Raw genomic sequence first — 15,920 nt, forward strand, 5'->3', positions numbered from 1 at the left:
ACCATTTGCTCGAACCACCTGAAGTGCTTCATGCTGTATTAAGGAGAGCTCTCAAAAATTCTGGGTTCTAAAAGAATGTTTTTACCCATCAAAAGGATACATAAATGTATCAGAAATTCTAAAATTTCAAAGGTTAATGGTGAAATTGTTAAGCCTTTGCCTTGCATCTGGAAAGGAATTCGTGCTTTGTTATTCAGGTTTCTAACCTGAATAAAGATTCCAAGAATTCGTTCAATCTATAAACTGTGATTGTCAATTAATAAGTTTGTCTCCTAGAAGTTATTCTATAATTACCTTTATTTCTTTTTTTTTTAATGTTTATTTATTTTTGAGAGAGAGAGAGGGAGAGAGAGAGACAGTGTGAGTGAGGGAGGAGCAGAGAGAGAGGAAGACACAGAATCCTAAGCAGTCCCCAGGCTCTGAGCTGTCAGCACAGAGCCCGACTCATGAGATCATGACCTGAGCTGAAGTTGGACACTTAACCAACCGAGCCACCCAGGCACCCCTATTTCTTAAACAACAAAACGCGCATGCACTGTAGAATATCTCTACCAGAGACTCGTGCTCATCTGTCACTGTTGTTCCTCATAGAAGGATACTTTCTTGCATATCACTAATATTTCCTTTTTTAATGGGACACGAAAACCTTTTCAGGATCTTGTGTTATCACTAATACATTTGATCTAGTGTCCTAGAGAGACACCTTTGCACTTGTGTTTGTTTTGTCTTTCAAATAGTGAAGAAATTCTGGGAGATAAACCATACGCACTTCCCCCAGAACACCCAGAAACAGTCAACATTACGGCATCTCTGACAAGCATCCGGTTTCAGTGCTCAGGGTACTTGAAGTACAGGGCTTAACCCTGGATGCGTCTATACACATGATACACGACACACATCCAGGTCAACCACGTGATACCACAGAACCACATCAGCCCCAGGGTGGGAGATCCTTCCCCAAGTATTTTCTAACAAAGTACTATTTTATGTTCATTGAAGTTTTACTCTTGAAGGCGAGGGAGGACATACATTTATGAGAGGAAGCGGGGCTCCCTCAATTCATATCAGAAGGAAACAAAGAAGAGAAGAACATTTCTTGAAACGTTTTGCACCATAAAGGAGCAGATACATGTACGTAAATTGGCAAATTAGTTGTCACTCTCTGTCTTCTGCCAACGTGGCACGATTCACCTGAGAAAGAAGGCAATCCTGCCATTTGCTCCAAGATGGGTGGACCTTGAGTATATTATGCTTAGTTAAGTGAAATAAGTCAGACAGGAGAAGACAAATACTGCAAGCTCTCACACAGATGTGAGATCTAATCGTGTGCTAAAGTGGAACTCATAGAAGCAGAGAGTGGAATTGATGGTTGCCAAGGGCTGGGAGAGGCAAGGGGAATTGGAGAAAGGTTGCCCAATGGGTGCAAACTTGCAGTGAGAAGAGGAATAAGTTCCGAGGATCTAATGCACGGCAGTGTGATTATAGTCAATAATACCGCAGTATATACTTTGAAGTTGCAGAGTAGATCTTAAATCTTCTTACCAAAAAAAAAAAAAAAAAGAAATGATAATTATGGAACATGATGGATGTGTTAGTCAACCCTGAGTAGACAGTCATATTGCAATATGTAAGTGTATCAAGTCAAAAGTTGTGCATCTTAAACTTGTGCAATGGTAAATGCCAATCATATCTCAATACGGCTTGGGGGAGGGAGAGTGTCAAAGCAAAAGTGCTAAGCAAAAATTAAAAAAAAATGGGGCAGCAATAGCTTTGGCCACCACTTGTTGGGTTCTTATCAGATAGCGACCATAGTACTGTTTAAGGTTATATTACTTTCCTTCTTACACCTCATAGCAATGCTGTACCTCATACCACCATTTCAGAATATCAAACTCATTTTGCCTGGAGAAAAGGAAATTCCCAAATGAAGCCATATAATTCTTGGTTTTATTGCCATGAAGCCAGGAGAAATCGGATTTTGCTCCAGAAAGTAACTGGGTCCCCCTCCTTAGTGCGGCGTGAGTCCCCAGGGCCACACATCGCTCTGGGTCACCCAGTAAAATCTTTCCATTTTCAAGGACAACAAGGCAGAGAATGTTCTTTCCCAAGTCAGCTTTCTGTATGTATGAACTACAAAGAATAGGACTAACAGAGCAGCTTCTTATGCGTGCCGGCGTTCTACCAGGCACACTGCATGTTTATTCCCATCCAACTTTATATTCCAGAATCAAAATTGTATTCCACCTAGATCTGTTAGAGATGGTGGTTTGCATGGGTTGTACCTCAGGTTTCTCTGCAAGAGTGTAAATTCGGCATGGACAGGAACTTCTGAGCACACCAAAGCATTCACTAAACACGTGGGGGATGAATGAATAAATAAATGAACGCCTACCTTGAGTGGGGAGCCCTTGCCTGGTTCTCATCGGTATCTCACTTCCTCTGTCCTTGCCTCACTTTCTTGACGCTGGGGAGGCACGTGGCAAATAAGGCAGAGGCAGTGGTTACATGAGAAACGGCCTAAAATTGCTATACTCAGGAGGAATGCATACAAGTATGATGACGATGATGTTCTTGTCCTAAGTGCTGGGCAGAAGAGAGAAGAATAGATATATTTTCATCTCATCGCAATCTGGAAATTACTTTTCCCTCAAAAGGGCAAATTCAGCATGACATTATTTCCAACGCAGTGTATTGCAGGACATGTGGCACATTCAACAGGAAACAATGCTTTAATAATGATTTTGTTGTTGTTGTTGTTGTTGTTTACCTAAAAGGAACTGACTTATAGCATAAATGGTGACCACAATTTTTTTTTCTAACTATAGCTACAAAGATCTAATTTCACAAAGAAATTCTAGTGTATTCTATTTCCCAGGCATCAAAGAGTTCACAAGGCTTCATATCCATCATTTTATGTAAGCCTCATGGCAACCGTCTGTTACAGGTAACTTATGGAATGTTTTTCCAACAGAGATGTCTAGAGGATGAACATTCTCCACAAACCAAATGTTTATGAGGCTTATTTTTTTAACTTTTATTGTTATTATTTTAGCACTGTGGTGACCTGCAGAGAAGCAATGCACATGGACTTCCCAACAATGTCAAGTAGCAGGTGACTACACAAGATGGGGGAACGTCACCACAGCCAGCTCTCCAGACCCTCCACAGCCTGCTTTGTGTGAGGGCCACCAACTGGGTAAGTCTCTGTGGGATGGGGATTGCATTCTCTTTTGGATATCTATGATCAAATGAACAAAACTGTGCTTTTTATCAGCCAAGCAAAGACTATTTTACTGTCGCTTTGTTTCAGTTTATGTTTGTGTATTTTTTCTCTGATGGCCTCTGAGGCATAACATCTTGGTTTCTTCTCTAGGTAGGAACAATTACGAATAATTCCATTTTATAGATGAGAAAATAGAAATACAAAGAAGAGGTTAAATATCTTACTCAAAGTGACATAATTAGCAAATGTTAAGGCCAGGATATGGAACAACTCTTCACTGAAGAGATTAAAGACACGTTATTTTTTTAATGTTTATTTATTTATTTTGAGAGAGAGACAGACAGACAGACAGACAGAGAGAGTCAGTCAGGGAGGGGCAGAAAAAAAAAGAGCGAGAATACCAAGCAGGCTCTCCACCTTCACTGTAGAGACCAACATGGGGCTCAATCCCGCAAACCGTGAGATCATGACCTGAGCCAAAATCAAGAGTCGGACACTTAACCAACTGAGCCACCCAGGCGTCCCAAAGACAAATGTTATTTAATCTGACCAAAGCAGAATACAAACTATTATTTGAAGAAAATCTGACCAAATCTTTTCAACACTCCCCTCTGAGGACCGGCTGTGTGTAACTATCAAGGTCCTATCCTATCAAATATGTGCTGTGTGCTATATAAGCGTTTGAGTCTATCTTCATGGTGTAAAACAAAACAAACCAACAGCATAACTGCTATACTTCATTGAGTGTCCTTTGAAAATTCATATTTTTCCCAGAACTTCAGAGTGTGATCTTATTTAGAAATAGAGTCATTGCAGATGTAATTAGTGAAGATGAAATCATACTGGAGTAGAGTGGGTCCTTAATCCAGTGTGATATATATCCCTAAAAGAAGAGGAAAAGAGAGGTACATCAGAGAATACCACATCCAAACAGACAGAGATTGTCGATTAAAGAAAAACAAATTTAGGGGCACCTGGGTGGCTCAGTTGGTTAAGCGTCTGACTCTTGGTTTGATCTCACTGTTCATGAGTTCAAGCCCCAGCTTTAGTTCACATATTTTCTTTTTTTTTTTAATGCCTATATTTTTATTTAGAGAGAGAGTGAGCACAAGGGAGGAGGAGAGAGAGAAGGAGACAGAGAATCCCAAGCAGGTTCCACACTGCCAGCACAAAGCCCGATGTGAATCTTGAACTCACGAACTGTGAGCTCATGACCTGAGCCAAAATCAGGGGTTAGACACTTAACTGACTGAGCCACCCAGTGGCCTCCACACAGTCACTTCTTAAGTAAGGTCACTTGATCAAAGTTTTTAAGGCCTTTTCTGATTAACTTTATACCAGCTGTGTACATGCACTTAATACATATTTGGTGAAAAAAATGACTGGCTGAATTAATGAATTAATGAGTGAGGGAAGCCCTCCATAAAGTACACATAATATAAATTATGGTATTTAATTTATAAACAAGAAATGATATTTCTGCTCTGGAGGAAAGAAAATTCAAACAAACTTCCTAAGTAGTGGAAATAAAGGTGATTGGAAAAATAGAGATTTTGAAAACTATGTGTTTTAGAATAAACAGACCTTGCAAAAATCCATAACACCACTGAGCTTAAGTTTCTCCTTCCATGAAAAGATAAAATCATTGTTACCCTGCCAAACTCATAGAGCTACCAGGAAGATCAAAGGTACTTGTGGATGTGGATGAGATTTATAAGGTGAATACACCATGGAAAGTAATTATTATTTGAGAGTGTTGAAATGGAGGACAATGCTTGAGTGTGAATAGGGGCAGTACAGCGATTAAACAGGCCAAGAAATATGTTAAAATCTGCATTAAATAAATATCACACACATGGACACACACACACATGCCTGTGAAATCCATTAGGTAGCTTCTGATGGGATTCTCACTGGTGATGGGAGAGTTGTTGTGCTTGAGATGTTGTGCCTGACACCCCTACCAAAGTAAGTCACTCTGTGTGGACACAGGAAGAGCAGGAGGGTTCCAGAATATCCCAACAGAATTGTGGGTATGTGATACTGTCGGATCTCTCCTCCACTTTCCATCTCACCGGGATTTTCCTTCAAGGAGAAAGAAAACACTTCCCACTGTAGAAGCAGATCATGAGAAAAGGTGAAACATTTTTAACCGGGACTAGTAATGAAAATGGTAGGGTTGGGAGGGCATAGGATTTGGGAAAGGAGTGGCGTGTGCAAAAAGGTGGGTGTGTCCTGGGCGTGGAAAAACAGGGAACCCTTGAATGACGGTGGACATCTTTTTTCTTATAATTCAGGCTTACGATACTTTATGGTTTAATAGTTTCCGTAAGCTACTTTATCTCGGCCACCATTCTAGGGTGCAGAAAATACTGCCATTCAGGATGTATTCTGTCAAAGGGAATATCTTCAGTTTTGGTGGAAAACAAAAGTAAACACAATAATCTTAACAATAAAATACGGTGTTACCGTTTACGAAATGCTACTAAGTTCTGGAACACTCTACAATACCTGACTTACTCAATGCCACTCCTCACGGCAGGGTAGGGTAAGTATCCAAATCACTGTCTGAAGACAAAGAAATTAAGATTCACAAAGGCTATAGAAAGCGTGCCCAACGTCACAGTGTTAGTAAGTGATAGGATCAAGTGTTCCTACTTTATACCACACTGCCTCAAACACATTTTGAGAAGGTTGGTCAGCCATTTATGTTATGGCTACAGACCAATCTCATGTGCTAAACTTTTGCATGGCCATACAGAGAGAATAAATGTTTACAGAGTTACTATGTTCTGCACACATTGCATACCTGTCTCATTTGATCACAGACATAGGTTTTCTGAGGACAGCATGCCTGCTAGCAACATGCTCCATCCTCCATCCCAGAACATACGCTGCTGGGTAGGAAACATTTTATTTTTAGCTTTCGTCAACAGCTGACTTAGATCATGTGAACATTCTACTCTACTCATGCTGGCTGCAGAGTGGAATCACTAAATTTTATCTTCATTGACTAAACCACGCTGGCGTATCTTCTGCTATCTCTCTCTGGGCAGTCCTATGATATTTTGCATCCATTGTGTTTCTTCTCTGCACATGAACCATTCCATCCAAGTAACTGGCTGTTTAACATAACCTTTCAATGTCCTCACTTGTTACCACATGTATGTGTGCTTGAGCCAACTTGTTGCATAATTACGTGATAAGTACCTCTTGCTGCTCTGCACGTGCTGCTCCATAGTGACCAGCGTATTCCTGTCTTTCCTTGGCAAAGAGCACTTTGGTTTGGCGTTACTGGGGTTGCTTTCTGAATCTCATGTAGCGGAATATATGAAAAACACAAATAATGATTTTTCATATTAAATATCATTTATTGTCACATTGGCTTCCATACAACACCCAGTGCTCATCCCGACAGGTGCCCTCCTCCACGCCCATCGCCCACTTGCCCCTCTCCCCCACCCTCCATCAACCCTCAGTTTGTTCTCGGTATTTAAGAGTCTCTTATGGTTTGCCTCCCTCCCTCTCTGTAACTTTTTTTTCCCCCCTTCGCTTCCCCCATGGTCTTCTGCTAAGTTTCTCAGGATCCACATATGAGTGAAAACATATGGTATCTGTCTTTCTCTGCCTGGCTTATTTCACTTAGCATAATACCCCCCAGTTCCATCCACGTTGTTGCAAATGGCCAGATTTCATTCTTTCTCATTGCCAAGTAGTATTCCATTGTGTATATAAACCACATCCTCTTTATCCATTCATCAGTTGATGGGCATTTAGGCTCTTTCCATAATTTGGCTGTTGTTGAAAGTGCTGCTGTAAACATTGGTGATACCACCTCATGCCGGTCAGAGTGGCCAAAATGAACAAATCAGGAGACTGTAGATGCTGGAGAGGAAGTGGAGAAATGGGAACCTTCTTGCACTGTTGGTGGGAATGCAAACTGGTGCAGCCGCTCTGGAAAACAGTGTCGAGGTTCCCCCCAAAATTAAAAATAGACTTACCCTATGACCCAGCAATAGCACTGCTAGGAATTTACCCAAGGGATACAGGAGTCCTGATGCATAGGGACAAATAATGATTTTTTACAAACATGGCTGAAAAAAGAAATATGCACTGCTGTGCACGACAGAAGACATAAGTACATACGAACAGAATAAAAGGAGAAAACACACACATGTGGCTGTGTAGACTATTTTCGGAAATGCTAGTAAATTTCTTACAGGGAGACAGACTTGAGGTAAATATAACAACCCACCCAAATATCCACACCCCCTGGCTTCTGTATGTTTCTTGGGAACATCTACACAAGTGGACTTAAGAGGTCACATAAAATATTGCCGCTGACTTGTTCACGCCATCTTGGAAACAGCTGCTGGGCGGTCTTCTGTTTATCTGCTCCGCATGGACCACCTTGGTGAGGGCTGACCGGCAGGCGAAGTCATCCAGAATTAGGCAGGTGGCACTTGAAGAATTGTACCCACTGCAAATGCAGGCTCAGTGGGCAAGTTCTTGTCCAGCCAAAGGCCTCTTCAGGGTTCCAGAAGTGGCGACACAAAATGACCCACTCAACTCGCAAGAGTTAGAACCAGATAGGTGGTTACCACAGAGATGATGGTTGCATGATTGCAGTGACCTACCAATGACTTGTTCCAGGTTAAAAAGAGGATGACTGTGGATCAGGGAAGGACTTCTATATCCCAACAATGTCACCCCATGTGATAATAGGAAAGACCAAGGGGTAAGGACAACAGCCATGAGCATATTACAGAAAGTAATGTCAAACCTCCTGGTGGGTTGCCACAGTCACCTGATCTGATACGCATTTCAAGAAACCTGTTCTTGATAGGCCATGTCCTATCGTAGAAAAATTATACAGCATGTGCAGTGTTACAGTTCTGAAAAAGGAGCTGGCACTATGGAGACATTAGGTGTTGGGCAAGAAGCTGGCGGCAGGACCCTAAAAAGAACGAGACATTCAGGTGAGGATCTGTGACAGAACAGAGTAGAAGAGACTCAGTTAGGTGGTTCAAATTGCTCTGTGAGAAGCACTCTACTGGGGCAGATACACTTGCTGTCCCTAAGGGATTCACCGGATGCAGACGCATACAGCAATCGCCCACATCTATTGAGAAAGGAGAAATAGCTCACATACATTCGTGTCCTTATCCCCAGTAAAGTGTCCATGACAGGACACAGCATAAAACAGATCATGGCACTCAAGAGGTGGGGTCTGTCAGAGAAAGACATTTGGATAATTAGAGCTGGAAGAGGGTAAAGTATATAGAGTGAGAATAGCAAGAAAGCAGAGGGGTGGGATCTAAGAGTATACAACTGACGGGCATCTGCAGAGGGAAACTAGGGGATGTGTGGTTGGCAAGGCTGGTGTTCCAGGGCTGATATTGGAAGGGTTTCAGAGGGAGGAAGGGGGTTTGGGAAAGAATGGAAGAGACCGACAGAGTGACTTCCAGGCTTGGGGAGGTCATGCCGACCCTGGGGATGGCATGTGGGAGAGCAGGAGTATAGAATGGTAGGCACCAAGGCAAGACATGTGCGGAGGAGCAGAGAAGTGTCATGGGTTTGAGGGCAAAGCTACGGATATATTTTCTTCATTGTTAAAAATGCACAGGGGCACCAGCGTGGCTCAGTCAGTTGAGCCTCGGACTCTTGACTTCAGCTCAGGTCATGATCTCGTGGTCCGTAGGTTCAAGCCCCCCATTGGGCTCTGTGTTGACAGCTCGGAGCCTGGAGCCTGCTTCGGATTCTCTGTCTCCTTCTCTCTCTCTGCCCCTCCCCCACTCATGCATGCATAGTCTCTCTCTCTCTCAAAATAAATAATAGACATTAAAAAAAAAAGAAGTACAATTACATTCTAACTGCGTCAGAATAAGCTGGAGAGTATTCCTCATTGGAGAAGTGGCTATTTCTCAGTATGTGTGACAGTACTGAGAAGATCTTAATTACACTAATAGCTTTAAATTATAACTTTGTGTACTGCACAAGCAGTCCCTTGCCATGCTCTGAATGAATTATTTTTCTGCAACGTTCACTGTCAGGAATCTAAATTTGTAATTCAGAAGCTGTAGCAGCTAGTGGGGTAGAATTTGTGAAACAGTATGGCAGATACCAAGAAAAAAAAAAGAATTCTATTGTGTCATCCACGGACAAGTTTCTGTTCCTGATTTCTTGCTGAGGCCTTCTAACACCTGGAGACATCTACTCTAAAAATGACAGTTGACACTTGCTATTATTTAATTAAGTGTATCTATTCTATTACTGTAAGAGACAATAGAGAGAGAGTTGTGTATGAGCGTACATGCACGCATCTGGCATTTTTCAAACATTAACCAATGATTGAAGCGCGCGCACACACACACACACACACACACACACACAGCAAGGGATTATTGCTTCTGCAGCTGTTGGGACAGGGTAATTGAATTCGGGTGTTTATGGACTGCCAAGTGCTGACTGTGGCTACTAATTTGAATTTGCCTGTCTTGGTCCTTGGAGTCACACGGGGCAAGCCCATCCCCCACATTCTCCACTGGAATTCATCTTGACATCTGACTCATCAAGCGATGCTGAAAACCCTTTTTCCTGGGTCCTTGCTCCACCCAATGCACATGGGATTGCCATGAGGGTAAAAGAAAAGGGTGGTGTAAAAAGGCAATATTACTTTTAAACCCGTTATACACATGTGTAGAGGATAATGCAGAAATGGAAAAGAACATGTGGAATTCAGGATCATGGGCTTTCCTATATGCTCTTGGGGAGATTGGGGATGTGGGTGGGACAGAGACCACCTCAGATCCTATAAAATCTCCAAGTATGTGCCGGAACAAAGTAACTTACTCTTATACAATGATCATTCCTCAAACTAGACAACATTTTAAAAAGCCCTCTCTGACTATGCCAGACTTCCTTGGCCTCTTTAAAACTGTCTTCTTTATGTTTATTTATTTTTGTGAGAGAGAGAGAGAGAGAGAGAAACAGAGCGTGAGGTCGGGAGGAGCAAAAAGAGAGGGAGACACAGAATCTGAAGCAGGCTCCAGGCTCTGAGCTGTCAGCACAGAGCCCGACGTGGGGCTCGAACTCACTCACGAATCGCAAGATCATGACCTGAGCCCAAGTCAGATGCTTAACCTACTGAGCCACCCAGGCGCCCCTCCTTGGGCTCTTTAACTTGCTCTCATTATCCCCCCCCCAAATTCTCACAGCATTTTGTCTGATTGCTACACAGCCTAACATTTCATTAAGGACTTAAGCTATCAGTATAGCTTTATTTTTTCCTAACTCTTCTGTAGACTCCTCAGTAGCATAAAGATTATGTATTATGCGCAGTACCCTAACTCAGAACAGGTCATAATGTGGTACCATTTGACCAACAGATAGTTTCTGACCTATTAGGCCATCTATCATCTCAAGTTTCTTCCTCAATCTGATGTTGATTGAAATCTATAGAATAAGGATGCAAAGTTCCTCCTCTCTGAATTTCTCTGTTGGTAATTATACATCTGACGGGGGTTTTTTTGTTTGTTTTGTTTTTGCTTTTAGCTCCGAGCATTTCTTATAATTTATTTCCTAGTTTATTATTGATAAACTGTTCCTTCCTTCTCTTTGACTCTGGGTGAAAAATTTTAAGCTCAGATTGAAATCATAACAAATTCTGAGAAAAGAGGATTTTTTGTGTGTGCTCAGAGGAGCTATTATTATTTTAATTCATAATTATAATTAGGGCACTGCTCATTGGGATAATTCTCCAATACCCCCAAACTGCATTTTCTATAAGAACGTTTTGTTGTTAATGTACCATAGATTCCTGAGAAGAACTAAGCTATTAATTTGGTATATTTGGGTTTCTTGCCAGCTGGAAGAATTAGTTTCTGATACATTTAGAGTATATTTAATAGCTCATTGTTGCTTAGCTGAATTTTAAACTGGAATTGTTTTAAAATTCTGAGTCACGGAGAAGACTGGGGAAAAAATGGAAAGTCTGAATTCCCATACGTTATTTATTTCTGGCTTCCTTTAAATATTATTATTTGAAATCCATGGATGGATTCAGAATGAGAAAACTAAGATTAAGGTATAAGGGGATGTGAGCTCTATCCTGGATACCATAGATATAGAATAGAATGTAGGATATAAAACAGATCTCATAGATACACTCTAAAACTTTGACAAGTCAATCCACTGGTGCTCAGTGTGAATCCGTGTGTGATAAGGAACAAGGAAAATTCATCCGTATGCTTTCCTTCTGTCTTCTAATTTTCCCTTCTCTTCCCATATATTTTTCCCTTTCTTCCTCCTGTAACAATTATGTTAATGATAACTCATAAAATACAACAAAACACAACTTCATTTCATTTCCCATCATTACTTTAACTTGAGTTACCTAGGAATAATTTCTCCCCATACCAAGTCGAAAATTTGAGTAGATCCCATACAAGTTTTTCAGGTTCATTTTTATGTAATGACACAACCCTACAATTATTTTTCAGACAAGAAAAACACAGTTTTTAATATTTTCAACCAGTATTTGGATAAAATGAATGCTCCACTCAAATATTCATTCCAGAATAAGATGCCACCCCATCTCTTGTGGCTCGTGGTTCCCTGCAGCCTGCCTTTGCAGAGAGAGACCTGTTCACTCCTCTCCACCCCCCTCCCCTACTTGTCCCTTAGGGTCATTACAGAGAAGAGTTTTTTAGCAAAAAAAATTCTGGATCACCCTCTTGCTTCTTAGTTGGTCTACCTCGGCTTCATTTCTGTCTTTGGTTACTTTGTTGGCCTCTACTGAGATGAGAAGGGTGATTCAGCAGACATGTCAACTGATTCAGTTACGCTTTCTGCCTTTGGCTTTGTTGCTGCCTGACTTGATTCTGTAGCGTTTGATGTCACCCTGTCCCACAGAGCCCCATCATTCTGAAGTTAAAACACTGCTCATATTTACTTTCTCAGAACTATAAAGGGGATGACAAACCCCATTTCAAAGATGGGCTGTGGTCATCATGCCTCCTTGCTTGCCACATAGCTCAACTGAGACATCCACCTCAGCTCACCAAGCTCCAAGGGGTGGTGTCTCATCCACTACCCAGAGTGAGAGGGTCCAGTCTCATGTAATCTTGATTTTTGGCAAGTTATAGCCAAGGCAGTGAGCCTTCCTACCAAGAATCCCATGTACACCCTTCACACAGAGGGGTATTCGAAGGGGTGTCCTTCCCTCCATACACCAGAGATTGCCTGGCCCAGTAGTAGTAATGAAGGGTGGTCCTGAATAAGCTTTAACCATGGAAGACTCTGTCTCTCTGGAAGCTTCCCTTGTTTTGAATCAGACAGTTCATAATGCCCTAAAGTAATTAATGAGTACCAATTAACTATATTATACCAATTGATGCAGACCTTTTCAATGGAAGGGAAATTTCTGGGGATTGCATTGACTGACAGTTAGAAGGGTTCCCAGACACCAAACCTCCTCTCTTCCCCAGGTCCTGGTCTCCATGACACCATTGTTCCCTATTCTACTGACTCTTTTATCCCAGCTCTTCATCGTAACATGCAGAATTTGGGCTTCTTTCTGACTTCCTACCAGAAGGAGGCCACATTTTTCTGTCTTCTCACGTGGATCCGAGTAGCAGAAAGTATTTTTTCTTTGAAGATTAAAAGTATTTCTCTCAGAAGAAAATCTATTCTCATTTACATGTACTTTAGTTTAATAATGGCGGTTAATCAACTTTAAACCCCAGTGCTTGAAATTAAAAAGAAAATAGGAAGAAGAAGTACATTCATTTCAGTAAAATGTAGAAAACGAAGATAAAATCATGTTTTTCCAAGGACTTAAATCATCTTTATCAGGCTCACGACAGGAGGATTTAATTTGAAAAGATAACATGCATCGACTGAGTAGTGGATCTTTGGGTATTTGACAAAGGAATGAGGTCACCAACGAAGCTTATCTTTCACAGAGGTTAATTCTCAAGTGGAGAGATTCGTAGACTGAAGCTCAGTGTTTGTGTCATTATAACTAGTTATATTTCCTTTTCAAAAGACACTGTTCAGTGTAAGTAAAAATATGAGTTAAAGTCATAAAATAGAGGCATAACTTCTTGACAAAGTCACTGAAATTTTGGTGAATATTAGTATGTTTACAACCTACTGTAAAAGAGCTTTTTTTTTATTCCATCATTTCCCCTAAGTGAATTTAACTGTTCAGATTAGTGGGAAAATAAGCATAATTTTTATTTTCTTCTTGGCATATTTTGATCATTTTTAAAATTGTGCTGGGAAGAAACACGCCTTGCTTTGTTTGAAAGAAAGATGTAAGCTGGTCTTTAAGTGGTTACAACTGTGAATGTGTGTGTATGTGTGTGAGTGTGCACGTGCACGTGCAAGTACACGCAGAGAAGGTTCAATAATTCCTTTCCTACCAACAAAGAGCCCAAAAATGTAGTTTCCCAAAGGATTCATTTCCCCCTGGGAAGTAATAAGAGGATTGAAAATAGTGGTAATAATCTTCATAAGTAAGAACATTTCGTGGTTCAAATTATGTCCCTTATCTAGCCTTCATTTCACTCAGTTAAAATAAAATAGTTAAAATAGTTAAAATAGATTCACCCAGTTGGGGCACCTGGGTGGCTCAGTCGGTTGAGCATCCAACTTCGGTTCAGGTCATGATCTCGCAGTCTGTGAGTTCGAATCCTACGTCGGGCTCTGTGCTGATGGCTCAGAGCCTGGAGCCTGCTTCGGATTCTGTGTCTCCCTCTCTCTCTCTCTGCCCCACCCCCACCCTTTCTCTCAAAAGCAAATAAAACATTAAAAAATTTTTTTACATGTTAATATTGGGTAAAGCAGACCAGGTTTCCACCAGGCTTTGACTATGCTTCTGTGACACATTAACGATCTGCCATGATCTATCTCTAAGTTTACCACAGAAATTTCTGTTTGTTGTTTGTTGTGTTTGCCTGATTCCTATTTGTATTGGCATGGGGTACTAGGTGGGAGGCAGAAAATTATTAGCATATAAGGACAAGTCTGCCCTATACTCTTGAAACCTATAGCCAGTTGTCTTGTATTAATCACATGTAGTAAAAGGTCACACAACAAATAAGAAATGGTCATTAACAGAAGAACTGTGAAGTCAGTTCTATGGTTTGTGAAATTAGTGAAAATTTATGACTGTGGCTTAGATCATGTATTTGTATATTGTGAAAACAATATAAATTCAATGTTTCTAAGAAATTTTAATTTAAGGAAATATATTGCTTAATTTTGTTCTGTGTTTTGGTCCTCATTAGATGCACCATGGAGCTAATTACATTAATTGTTCATGATGCCGAGGAGAAAATATTGACATGTCTACCTCACGTTTGAGTCTTTGGACTAGATGATTTCAAATGCCCCGTGTAGATGCCCTGTGTGCACATTCCAGAGTTTTGAGTTCATGTCTTCTCCTACCCACATTTCACAGCAGGCTGATAACGTCATCGCATTTAGAAAATGGGTATCTAGGAGGCAAAACAACAAGCAATATCTATTTAATATTACACTTGGAGAGAGGAAAAGCATCATATTGGATGAGCTGTGAACATCCAGTAAATATTTATTGGAATGAAAGTATCACTAAAGTTACACACGTAGATGCCGGATGCGTACTACTGTGAGGCTGTGATAGGCTTCACTGCAGGGCGCTGGGGGAAGCAAGGGGAAGTGTAATGCCCAGGGGTTCAGAGGATCTTGGCTTTGCCTTGGCTTGATGAGAGTCCCTGGAACAAGTTTCCGCGCATCTCCAAGCCACTACGTTCTGGTCTTCGCAGGACGGTTGATGATACCAGCTCTGTAAGATTGCTGTGAAGATTAGACGAGACAGCACATGGAAAGACCTGCTCAAAGTCAATGCTCAAAATATGTTGGTCCTTTGTTGTTAGCGTCCAGACCTGTTTATGCACACTTCAAAGGGGTCTGCATTTCACGTCTTCTCCCATCCTTTCCTCACCAAACAAGCATATCACAGCTATCTACACAGGCAGAATATTTAGAGAAGATTTGGAAAAGTCGATGTCATATGAGACCAATCTCCCCAGCACACCGCCCCCACCTTGTCACGTCCCGAGTTGTTGTTTATCCTTTTCCCCTACAAAGGGGGCTTGGAACTTTCTACTCGGGGTTCTGGGGAAGAAAAGCACCCCATGTAAGCATCAAAGCCAATTTCATTTTTGTTCAACCCTCACAAGCCTCTTTTTGCCAACAAGAATCCCGCAGGACATCTCATTACTCACTGGGATAATTGTTTCAAATATCAAAAGCTGCATAATAAAAATAAGAAAACCCTTATTTTTAGAAAGCGCATGCTGGCTGTGCTGCAGAGGCCAGGCTGAGCTGGGGAAAGTGTGGACATGGGCTAGCAGGCTGCTGGAACATTCTACAGGAGACGTGATGAAGTTCTGAACCACAGTGGAAGCTGCCAGAGAAATCAAATCGGAACAAATTCTTATCAAATGTCTGGAACTGAACTTTCATAAGGAAGAGGTCAACCTTCAGTCATAATCCTAAGAATTAACGAAAACTGTTTGCCTCTTTATGTGGCGTGTGCTGGAAAGAATCATTAAATCATGCTGCCAAAATAAGAAGAAAAGTTGCCGTGGGTTATGAGCAGAATTGCACAGAGATTTCATAAGGGTGGCCTTTGTTTGTCAGTAAT

General features: G+C 41.3%; 1 long non-coding RNA gene across 2 annotated transcripts in view; it reads left to right on the forward strand.

Moving 5' to 3' along the window:
• Positions 1-15,920, forward strand: part of LOC113604938 (uncharacterized) — a 192,714-nt gene that overhangs the window by 88,685 nt on the left and 88,109 nt on the right. For both annotated transcript variants that reach the window (XR_008289678.1, XR_008289677.1), the window contains exon 3: positions 3,053-3,196. This is a non-coding gene — a long non-coding RNA (uncharacterized LOC113604938). The remainder of the gene's footprint in view (positions 1-3,052; positions 3,197-15,920) is intronic.

The sequence above is a fragment of the Acinonyx jubatus genome, chromosome A3 (assembly GCF_027475565.1).
Source record: "Acinonyx jubatus isolate Ajub_Pintada_27869175 chromosome A3, VMU_Ajub_asm_v1.0, whole genome shotgun sequence".
Classification (NCBI taxonomy): Eukaryota; Metazoa; Chordata; class Mammalia; order Carnivora; family Felidae; genus Acinonyx; species Acinonyx jubatus.